The sequence below is a fragment of the Drosophila sulfurigaster genome, unplaced genomic scaffold (assembly GCF_023558435.1).
Source record: "Drosophila sulfurigaster albostrigata strain 15112-1811.04 unplaced genomic scaffold, ASM2355843v2 contig_104_pilon, whole genome shotgun sequence".
Classification (NCBI taxonomy): Eukaryota; Metazoa; Arthropoda; class Insecta; order Diptera; family Drosophilidae; genus Drosophila; species Drosophila sulfurigaster.
Window position 1 is genome coordinate 402,501 of NW_026909659.1, and position 11,449 is coordinate 413,949.

Sequence of the window (11,449 nt, forward strand, 5' to 3'; positions counted from 1 at the left end):
AAGACATTTAATTCGTCATATGCTTATATAATAATAGTTATTATATAAACATATAAACGTCGGATGAGACTTTTTGTAATAACATAATTATTACCTATTATGCAAACTGAAATATATGCATCCAATACATATATATACGTGATGGACACACACTGCTCACCATGTATAGGTTTTGCTAACGGCCTGATTAAAAGCCGGCCAGAGGTGGAACACTTTATCCACACACACAACACAGACATACTCCTCATCTCCGAAACTCACTTCTCCAATAGATCATACATCCGACTTCACGGGTATGACATCATCCACGCTGACCACCCCAGCGGCAGAGCTCATGGCGGAGCGGCAATTATTATTAAAGCGGGCATAAAGTACAACGAGCTGTGTACCTTAGAGGAAGACTGGGTACAATGTGCCAAAGTCAATCTGCCCAGCCCACTAGGCGACCTTACAGTCGCCGCGGTCTACCTCCCCCCCAGACACAGAGTATCAGAAAGGCATTTTGATCTGCTGCTGAGCAGCCTGGGTAACAGATTTCTAATTGGGGGCGATTTCAACGCAAAGCACCGATGGTGGGGATGCCGAGTCAGCAACCCTAAAGGAAGCGCACTACTTAGGTGCATCCAGCGCAGGAGCATCGTATGCCACACCACAGGAGAGCCCACCTACTGGCCAACAGATCCGACCAAAATTCCCGACACCCTGGACATGGCCCTCTCCAAAGGATTTGATAGTGCCAAAGTCTCGTGCTCTTCTAACGCGGACCTTTTCTCCGACAACAGCGCAGTGGAACTGCGGCTGAACCTCCCTGCACTGAGAAAAGCTGCACATCCCAGGATGATCAAGAGGAGCACGAGACTGCAATCCTACAAAGCCTGGCTAACGGAAAATGTCAACCCAGTGCAAGATCTTACCTCCACCGAGCAAGTGGACAACGCCATCAACGAGCTCACGCAACACATGCACAACGCCGCAGCACATGCTTCCCCCAGAGCCCCGATCTCTCCCAGACTACCAACGAGGGTCCTACACCTTTGGTCTTCAGAGATTGCCTCGCTAGTAGCTGTGAAGAGACGGTTGCGACGAGTATGGTTCCTATCCAGAAATCCTAGAGATAAAAGGGTATTTAACAGAGCCGCAAAGCAGCTTAAGGATAAGCTCCTAAAGCTCAGGCAGAGCTCGTTTGAGGAGTTCCTGGCCAATGTTGAGCCTGGAGACCCACAGCACAACCTTTGGCAGGTCACTCGTCACATAAAACGACCTACTAAGAGAGTTGCTCCAGTCCAGCGTGCTAGTGGCGCCTGGTGCCGCACAGAGCAAGAAAGAGCTGAAGCTTTTGTGGAGCACCTCAGCGAAGCCTTCAAGCCGATAATAAGATGCACCGACCTGGATATCTCAGCTACGCATCGTGCCCTACAACTATTAGATGAAAACACCAACAACAACCAAGAAGAGCTAGCTATGGTCTCGGTGGATGAGGTCAAACTTGAGATCGAGGGACTCAAGACGAATAAATCGCCGAGCGCTGATGGTATTGAAGCACTGGCTGTTAAGCTTCTTCCCCCTCCCTGCCTACAACTCCTCGCCAACATATACAGCAGGTGCTTTCAGCTAGGACATTTTCCAACCATCTGGAAACGAGCAGAGGTAATTCTTATACCTAAACCTGGCAAACCTGAAGCCAATCTTGGCTCTTATCGTCCGATAAGTTTGCTGTCCATACTCTCAAAATACTCGAAAGAGTATTTTTGCGCAAGTATTGCCAGTGCTGGAAGAAGCTGGGTTGATTCCGGATCACCAGTTTGGCTTCAGGCGTTCTCACTCCACCCCGGAACAATGCCACCGTTTAGTCAGAGTGGTATTGGACGCATTCGAGGAGAAGAACTACTGCTGCGCCGTAATGCTTGACGTGAAGCAAGCTTTCGACAGAGTCTGGCACCCAGGGCTACTGCTTAAGCTTAAGAGAAACCTGCCTCAACCCCATTACGCATTTCTGCAATCTTACCTCGACAACAGAAGCTTTTATGTCAGATGCGGAGATGCACGATCTACCACAAAAGGTATCGAAGCCGGTGTACCACAAGGCAGCGTCCTAGGCCCTCTATTGTACACGTTGTACACAGCGGACATGCCTACATTTTTCAACGAGAACCTATTGGTTGCCACATACGCCGATGACACGAACGGCAATTGCCCGCCTGTCAGTCTTAATGGGGATAATATTCCAGAAAATCCCACGCCCAAATACCTGGGCATGACGCTCGACAGGCGGTTAACATGGCGCACACACATCCTAAGGAAGAGAAAGCATGCTGAAGAGAGGCTGAAGCAATTCCAATGGCTCATTGGAAGACGCTCGAAGCTTAAAAGCAAACTTAAACTGCTCGTCTACAAAACCATCATTAAGCCAATCTGGACTTATGGCATCCAGCTGTGGGGCACTGCCTGCAAATCAAACTGCAGGAACATCCAAAGGCTGCAGAACAAGGCTCTGAGAATGGTCTCGAACGCTCATCCTTACCATGACAACAGCACCATCCACGAGGTACTCAGGGTTCCCTGGGTAAAAGATGAAATTCGAAAAGTGAGCACAAATTACATCAACAGGCTACATAACCACCCAAACACATTGGCCATCAACATCTTGGACAACAGCCAAACCGTCAGAAGACTTAAAAGAAAAACACCCCTCGACCTGCCCATGGAGGATGATGATTAGCCCTCCAGAACCCTACCAACCATCTCTTGTGAGAATTTAATCGACAAGGCTGCCTCAAAAAATTTAATTATTGTCCGTACAGACAGATTTTAAATAAATAATTATTGACGAAAAAAAAATGTATAGGTTTTGTGACACGTTTTCTACAATGCTTTTATTTTATTTAGTATTGCCATCCAACGTATCTTTTTGTTGCACGAATTTAATAATACAACAGTAAAACTTCATTATTTTTAACTTTTTTAATCATATTGCCTTCTATATGATTATTTTCATATATTATTTATATATGACTTATGCCGGCAAGACTCACTCCATATACATAGTCATATATATTTCACTTGTGAAATTTTTCTCATATGACATGCCTGCTCGACATCACCACCCCTATATAGGTTTTGTGACACATTTTCTACAACCAGCTCATTTTACAAAGGTCTACCATCTAATGTATCTTTATGTTGCACTAATTTAATAATACAACAGCAAAACTTCATTATTTTTAACTTGTATAATCATATTGCCTTCTATATGATTATATTCATATATTATTTATATATGACTTATGCCGGCAAGACTCACTCCATATACATAGTCATATATATTTCACTTGTGAAATTTTTCTCATATGACATGCCTGCCCGACCTCACCACCCCTATAGAGGTTTTGTGACACGTTTTCTGCAATGCTTTTATTTTATTTAGTATTACCATCTAACGTATCTTTTTGTTGCACTAATTTAATAATACAACAGTAAAACTTCATTATTTTAACTTTTTAATCATATTGCCTTCTATATGATTATTTTCATATATTATTTATATATGACATGCCGGCAAGACTCACTCCATATACATAGTCATATATATTTCACTTGTGAAATTTTTCTCATATGACATGCCTGCTCGACATCACCACCCCTATATAGGTTTCGTGACACGTTTTCTACAACCAGCTCATTTTACTAACGTCCACCACATAATGTATCTTTATGTGGCACTAATTTAATAATACAACAGCAAAACTTCATTATATTATCATCAATAATTTGTATTAAATACAAGTACAATCGTAAATTGTTTAACATTGTTTAAAATTTTTGTCAAAGTTGAAATCATATGTCAGTTCAATAAAAAATTCACCAAGTCCAAAAAAATGTTTTCTCAAGTTTAACTCGAATTCTTATCATAGTATATTAATAAACAGTATTAAATGCTATTCAAAAAGTTTTTCATTCAATTTTCACATGTTGAAATTTTTTGTCAATGTTGAACTCATATCTCGGTAGAACCTCATATCATATGGCTGCAGTTCAATAAAAAATTCACCAAGTCCAAAAAAATTTTTTCTCAAGTTAAATTCAAAATTTTATCTCATTATATTATTAAACTGTATAAAATGCTATTTGAAAAGTTTTTTCTTCAATTTTCATATGTTGAAATTTTTTGTCATATTTCGCTAGAACCTCATATAATATGGCTGCAGTTCAATAAAAAATTCACCAAGTCCAAAAAAATGTTTTCTCAAGTTTCACTCGAATTCTTATCTTAATATATTAATAAACTGTATTAAATGCTATTTAAAAAGTTTTTCATTCAATTTTCACATGTTGAAATTTTTTGTCAATGTTGAACTCATATCTCGGTAGAACCTCATATCATATGGCTGCAGTTCAATAAAAATTCACCAAGTCCAAAAATTTTTCTCAAGTTAAATTCAAAATCTTATCTCATTATATTAATAAACTGTATAAAATGCTATTTGAAAAGTTTTTTCTTCAATTTTCATATGTTGAAATTTTTTGTCATATTTCGCTAGAACCTCATATAATATGGCTGCAGTTCAATAAATAATTCACCAAGTCCAAAAAAATGTTTTCTTAAGTTTAACTCGAATTCTTATCTTAGTATATTAATAAACTGTATTAAATGCTATTTAAAAAGTTTTTCATTCAATTTTCACATGTTGAAATTTTTTGTCAATGTTGAACTCATATCTCGGTAGAACCTCATATCATATGGCTGCAGTTCAATAAAAAATTCACCAAGTCCAAAAAAAATTTTTCTTAAGTTAAATTCAAAATCTTATCTCATTATATTAATAAGCTGTATAACATGCTATTTAAAAAGTTTTTCATTCAATTTTCCCATGTTGAAATTTTTTGTCAATGTTGAACTCATATCTCGGTAGAACCTCATATCATATGGCTGCAGTTCAATAAAAAATTCACCAAGTCCAAAAAAATTGTTCTCAAGTTAAATATAAAATCTTATCTCATTATATTAATAAACAGTATAAAATGCTATTTAAAAAGTTTTTCATTCAATTTTCGTATGTTGAAATTTTTTGTCAAAATTGAACTTATAAGTTTTTCATGTCTTAATTTGCGCTACCAATATGATGGCGTTCTTTTGCTACCAAACATATTAAATGCATACTTAAAATACGCAAGTATTCTGTACACATAGATACATATATATCATGTATATTTTTAATTTTCGCCACTAATATGATGCCGTCCTTTTGCTACCAAATAAATATGTATAACTAACACATACTAAATAAATGCATATTTAAAATATGCAAGTATTTTGTACACATAGATATACTATGCATATTCTTAATTTTCGCCACTAATATGATGGCGTCCTTTTGCTACCAAATAAATATATATTACCAACGCATAATAAATAAATGCATTTTTAAAATATGCAAGTATTTTGTACACATAGATATACTATGCATATTTTTAATTTTCGCCACTAATATGATGGCGTCCTTTTGGCTACCAAATAAATATATATAATTAACGCATACTAAATAAATGCATATTTAAAATATACAAGTATATTTTGTACACATTGATATGTTATTTATTTATATATATAATATATTCATATATTGTATAAATATTCTTCTTATATGCGTAATTGTATAACATAATTATGCATACAATTTTGCATATTTATATATATAAACATATATACGTTTCCATATATACATCATACATATAATATTTTTTATATATGCCTTAAACATATATATTTTATCGAATCGTCAAGCAAAGGATAAGCTTCAGTGGATCGCAGTATGGCAGCTGCTCAACCACTTACAACACCTTGCCTGTTATAAAAGTCGTTTACAATTGATTCAAGGCTTTGTCATTGTATTAAATAATGTTTTAATATATAACTAGCGCGGCACCAGGTGATCGAAGATCCTCCCAATTTACTATGTTATATGTAACATTGGCATCACATCCATCGTCGTCTATTAAATGAATAATAAACTTTTAATGGTTTAGAAGCCATACAATGCAAATTGCCCCTTATTTATCATTGCAGTCCAGCACGGATACGACCTTAGAGGCGTTCAGGCATAATCCAACGGACGTAGCGTCATACCACTGTTCGCTCGAACAAGTATTGTGCCATTGGTCCGTACCTGCGGTTCCTCTTGTACTACGCAGGAATGCTGTCGCAACAACGTTTTGTCATTAGTAGGGTAAAACTAACCTGTCTCACGACGGTCTAAACCCAGTTCACGTTCCCTTGCATTGGTGAACAATCCAACGCTTGGTGAATTTTGCTTCACAATGATAGGAAGAGCCGACATCGAAGGATCAAAAAGCGACGTCGCTATGAACGCTTGGCCGCCACAAGCCAGTTATCCCTATGGTAACTTTTCTGACACCTCTTGTTAAAACTCTTTAAACCAAAAGGATCGATAGGCCGAGCTTTTGCTGTCCCTGTGTGTACTGAACACCGAGATCAAGTCAGCATTTGCCCTTTTGCTCTATGTGTGGTTTCTGTCCGCACTGAGCTGGCCTTGGGACACCTCCGTTATTATTTGAGAGATGTACCGCCCCAGTCAAACTCCTACCTGGCAATGTCCTTGAATTGGATCATACCTGAGTAATTGGAGTTATACCAAATTTTTAATTTAAGAATACATAAATGCACTCTCTCATTAATGAATTTGTTTGCGATTATATAACAAACTCGTGATACTTTGATCAAGAAGCTTGCATCAAAACCCAATACCATAAGATATAATAAATATATCCGTATAATGGCTAGGAAATGATACACGTTCCATTTAATCAAGCAAGTAAGGAAACAATAAGAGTAGTGGTATTTCATTGTCGATACTAAACCGAAATTTAATATCTCCCACTTATTCTACACCTCTTATGTCTCCTTACACTGCCAGATTAGAGTCAAGCTCAAAAGGGTCTTCTTTCCCCGCTAATTATTCCAAGCCCGTTCCCTTGGCTGTGGCTTCGCTAGATAGTAGATAGGGACATAAAGACCAGTGTTTTACGTGTGCACCTGTCACAAGTGACTTATCACACGGTGCCCGAGCACAGGGATACAATTTAAGCGTTGAACAGCGCCCCCTTGAAGACTCTCCGCAGGTACACACTGAAGCACCAGCTGTTTGGGCTGGGTACTTCCTCCTGTGTCGGGAGCGAGGCCCATCTAAAACCTCTTCCGATTTTTGGTTATCGGCAACCGGTTGTATTACGCAACTCCACTTCGAGCACTCCGCTCTCTCCGCATTTGGATGTAAACCACAGCCACCACGATGCTCCCGAAGGGCCACAACCCGTGCCAGAACGGACAAGAGTCCGCGGGCACCTGGCTCCCGTGGTACCAGAAGACCTCCGGTCAGGTTTCGTACCACAAGGGTACTACCAATTTAACTCCAAACAGTTAGCGTTGGTGGCACCTCAAGACTCGCTTCGTACGATAAGTGGAGGTCCACTGTGGTGAAATTCTAAGACCCGTCATCCACACGGGTGAGTCAGTTTTAGCTTTTCAGCTCGGGACTGACAGCCCAAACGGAAAAATTATCCGTTTAGTCGCCTCATACGACAAGCAGGGATAAGCTGTGGAGGAATTCTAAGACCCGTCAACCACACGGGTGAGACAGTTTTAGCCTTTCAGCTCAGGACTGCCGGCCCATTCGTCGCCTCCTGGTACAACAATTGCCGACGCCTTGCGAACACGGCATCGGCAAATGTTTGCAATAGCTGCATCCTCTCCTGTGTCGCCACCGCTCCAGAAACCCTCCAGACGCCATGCAGGTATTCGATCCCAAGTCCATCGAGGTGACGCAAATCTGCATATATGGGGCATACACACTGAACGTGCAGCGCATCTTCGCTATCCGCACCGCATAGACATGCAGGCGTACCGCTTAGACGTCTCTCATGCAGAAATGCATTCAGCGATCCATGGCCTGTCAGCAGGAATCCAGCACGTAGGCTGAAACCGAAGTCTCGCCTGCTGAAGACGAACCCAGCATCCGGGATAAAAAGATGAGTCACCCGGCCGGGTTCATCACCATTATTCCATCTGCTTTGCCACTCCTGCAGCATACGGTCGTCCAGCATCGCCATCTTCTGCTTGTGATCAAGACCCGACAGATCTTGACCAAACAGCCAGTCGCTCTCCTCCAGCGGGTGATCGCGCTTGAGTTTGAAACTGATTGCCAATTTCTTGGCAGCCAGATCAAACGGGGGAACACCAGCAAGAACTTGCAGTGCCACAGTGGACACTGTACGGCACACCGGTAGGAATCCAAGAAGGATGCGCCTTTGGCAGGACAATAGGTGCCTCCTGGCCCCTACTAGTCTCATCGCCGTGGCATACCACACTGAGGCACCAAATAGCGCACAAGGCACCATGAGTCCAGTGTAAATGGTCCGCTTGGCACGGGGACTGATCCCCCAGTCGACCCGTAGTACGCGTGCCAAAACACCAACGACTCCGCTCAGCCGATCACGTAAGGACGCGATATGCGGGTTGAAATTCAACCGCTCGCCGACCGTGATGCCCAGATACCGGTATTTGTCAGCGTAGGGCAAGCTTGCTCCAGCAAACCGTACCCCAGGCCGCCTATTAGCCGATAATTGGCCTTTCAGCAACATGACAGCCGTCTTACTGGTGGAGACGGACACGCCTACCTCTGTTCCCCAAGCTCCTACGATGGACATGTACTCCGCTCCTTTCGACTCCAAATCGTTTCGGGAGTTTCCCTCAACGAGAAGCAGCAAGTCGTCTGCATACGCGCTCAGTTTGCACAAAGGCTCCAAGCGCCGAAGAAGCACATCCATCATGAGGTTCCAAATGAATGGACCACTGATGGAACCCTGTGGGCAACTTCTGGTTACCGGCACAGATGCTTCCTCGTATCTGCTGACGATGCACGCACTCCTGCCAGAGAAGAAGCTTCGCCACAAGCTGGCTTCTCGGCAGCCAGAGTCGATCAGCCGGCGTAGCACAGCATCCTACTCCACGTGGTCAAATGCTCCTTTGAAATCCACGAAGATTCTGAGTACATATCTTGCCGGGCTGGCGTCGACAGTACTCTTCACGTGTCTCCAGGCATCCTCCATACAGCGTCCAGGTTGAAATCCAAATTGCCATCTGCAGCCCTCTGGGAGCATGTCCTTCATTCGGCTGACCATGATACCCTCGAGCACCTTACAAAGACTGGTAGCAGACATATACCACGATAAGAGCCAGGATCGCTCCTGTCCTTATCGGGCCCTTGAGAAGTGGCACAACGCGCGGGCGTTTCCACTCAGAAGGGAAATGTCCTTCGGCTAAACAGCGGGAATACAACGCTGTAAGATGCTGAGGAATAGCACGCCAAACCTCCTTACAGATCACTCCAGTGATGCCGTCCATGCCAGGCGAGCGTCTGCTCCGTAGCCTGGCGACACAAGCACTCACTTCGTACTCGTCGAGTGTGGGCGGAAGCACATCTGGGATGGCAATCGGTGCATTCGACTCCGCAACAGGGAAGAAGTTACGGAGGAGCACTCGCGCACAGTCGTGCCATGTTACGACTGGCTCGCCATTTACCCGAAGGCAGCCCAACTCGGAATTCCGTTTGTGACGTCGGCAAATCCTGTAGACATGCCCCAGGGATCATCCCGATTATCTCCAACGAAGCGACGCCAGTTGTCCTCCTATGCCGACAGAATAAGCTTCTTGTACTGACCCACGGAGATCCGCAGGTCAGTAGCAAGTCGCCCTGCTTCATCGCTGCCACGACGACGAGCATTCTGTAGCCGCCGCCTCAGTCTCCTGACCTCTCGGCGCTTCGTACTGAGGTTGGCATTCCACCAGACCACTTTCCGAACGGCTCTCGGCTGCCTGCGTCCAAATACATGGTCGCATACACTGTGCACCAGTGCACGCGTTGCAGACACCTGGTCATCAATGGACATCTCCGTGTAGTCCTGCGGGAATTCCTCAAGCTTGCATACAAGCTCACCACGGAACGACTGCCAACGTGCATTGGAGAAGTTCCAGGACGGAACAGGAGCATCGCTCTCAACTGTGTCTCTGGGGTCTCGCGTCACCTCAACACAGATCGTGTTGTGGTCACTGAGTTCCCACTCGTCCACTCTCCAGTCATATGTGGCCCACATAAGCGCTGCTTCGTTGGCAATCGTGACGTCGATATCACTCCGTCCGCGGTGATTATCGAACGTATACAAACTACTGACCTCATTTAGCACGCCGGCTCGGGATTCTTGAATCCATTCGGTCAGCAGCTCACCCCTTCGGCGGTTCAAATCGCCACGAGCACGCTCGAGCAATTTGCTGAACCACAAGGGGGACACTGAAATCGCATTCATGCCACAGATAACCGGATTGCTACCAGCCAGTAGTAGCACGGAATCTAGATACGCAAGATACGGTTCCAAATCAGTGTTGTATTCCAGTGACACTCACGCATACGCCAAAGTCCGTGATGAGCGACTCAATAGGCATACAGATGGCATCCGGGTCGTCCAAGAAGATGGCAGCCTTCAAACGCCGATCAGCAAACACACGCATCCCGGCTGGAATGCCCGTAATGCCGTGCTTTCTGTCGACGTATGGTTCCTGCACCAACGCGAACATGTGGCGGGAGTCTCGCACCCGAGTTGCAAACTCAATAGTAGCGGCTCGACCTCGACCACAATTAGCTTGGATGAAGCTAAACATTTTAATGTCTAGCTTGCACCCTCGCTAAGACCGCACCATATATTGGGCACGTCTCCGACAGCATGTAATGCCCGGAGGGAAGCCCTTGAAACGGCAGTTTCGGTAGCCCACCGGGCTAGCACATTTCGACGCTACATGGCCGGTCTGCCCGCATTGGCGGCATACTTCGTTTTCAATCGGCATTGCGCAACCTTGTGGTCGAATCCCATACAGCGATGACACGCGTAAGTACGGACGAGCGACCTACAGCGGAACGAAAACCACTTGATGTAGACCCGCCCGGTCTTATCAAGCACCGCTTGCGCCTTTTCGTCACATTCGAGTGTCAGATTGACTCTGACACCGTCAGTGACCGACCACGGCTTCGACGCCATATGCACCATCTTCTTGAAGGCCGACGGCGAGAACTCCTCCTTGAAGTGGTTCTCATAGAGCTCGTCCATGAAAACTTCCGGTATAATCCCAGTGTCCACGTCGAACACGGTGATTTTCGACCTCACTCCACGGTTGGGCTCAACCTCCAGTCCAACCTCGTTGAATTTCGCGTTGGCCACCACTTTGTTCATCTCGTTTCTCGACGGCGTACGAATGACGGCGCCACCGCGCTTCAATTCACGGACTTCGTGAACTCTAACGCCCAGAGCTGGAGCAACTTGGCTCATCACCTTATCGGCAATCTCCTTGCCCGACACTGTCGGGTCCTTGCTCGTCACTACAGCC